The sequence below is a fragment of the Bubalus kerabau genome, chromosome 1 (assembly GCF_029407905.1).
Source record: "Bubalus kerabau isolate K-KA32 ecotype Philippines breed swamp buffalo chromosome 1, PCC_UOA_SB_1v2, whole genome shotgun sequence".
Lineage (NCBI taxonomy): Eukaryota > Metazoa > Chordata > Mammalia > Artiodactyla > Bovidae > Bubalus > Bubalus kerabau.
The window spans coordinates 28,943,846-28,944,683 of record NC_073624.1 but is presented as its reverse complement, the minus strand read 5'-3'; the positions used below and the strand labels follow the sequence as shown (position 1 = coordinate 28,944,683).

General features: G+C 31.0%; 1 non-coding gene across 1 annotated transcript; it reads left to right on the top strand.

Annotated features, from left to right (window-relative positions):
- Positions 1 to 393: 393 nt before the first annotated feature.
- TRNAG-UCC (transfer RNA glycine (anticodon UCC)) lies at positions 394 to 466 on the top strand. Its single transcript has one exon. It is a non-coding gene; the product is annotated as a tRNA-Gly (tRNA).
- Positions 467 to 838: the final 372 nt, after the last annotated feature.

Below are 838 nucleotides of genomic sequence, written 5' to 3'. Positions count from 1 at the left end.
ATCTAAATAAGAGCAGTTACAAAAAGACAGAGAATAGAAGTGAAGAAAGTTCAATGAAAACAATATGAAACTATTTAAAACTGTATAAAACATATCCATTTTATCCAACACCTAATACAGATCATTTTAGTATCATCTTATATTAATCAATGCACTTATTTTTATAAAAGTCATATAATACTCAATAATTATTTTTTCTTCATTTGGCTTCAACATAAATAACAACATAAAAGGAAGAAATGTCAACTTACCAGATATTATTTACACTTAATAAAATATTATAAATGAATTAAACCTACACTTGCAAAGCAAAAATATTACACCTCACAACTGGCATTCTGCTTCATTTTTAAAAATTTTAAATTCCAAATTAAAAATCCAGTGGTGGGGACTTCCCTCGTGGTCCAATGGTTAAGATTCTGCACTTCCATTGCAGGGGGTGCAGGTTCAATCCCTGCTTGGGGAACTAAGATCCTGCATGCAACATGGCACAGCCAAAACAATACAGAATTTAAAAAATAAAAATACCAGTGATCACACAGAATGACAGGATTGAAATAATTCAGGTTTCAGTTCTTCTTCTTTACAACCACTATGTTATCATTATTTATTTTGCATCTATTTAAATACAGACTTAAGTAGTATAGTAGGGGCTCAAAGCAGAAGCTACACCCACAGAGAAGTCAAATAATTCTGAACCCTTTAGAAACTTACTCTCAAAATGAATGAGTGTAGCTATGTTGGCACAAATTAGAAGGATGGGACTAACTCTATAACTAGACATTCTCCACATAATCTCCATGCAAAATACATTTAGTATAGAATAAGTAATGCAAAT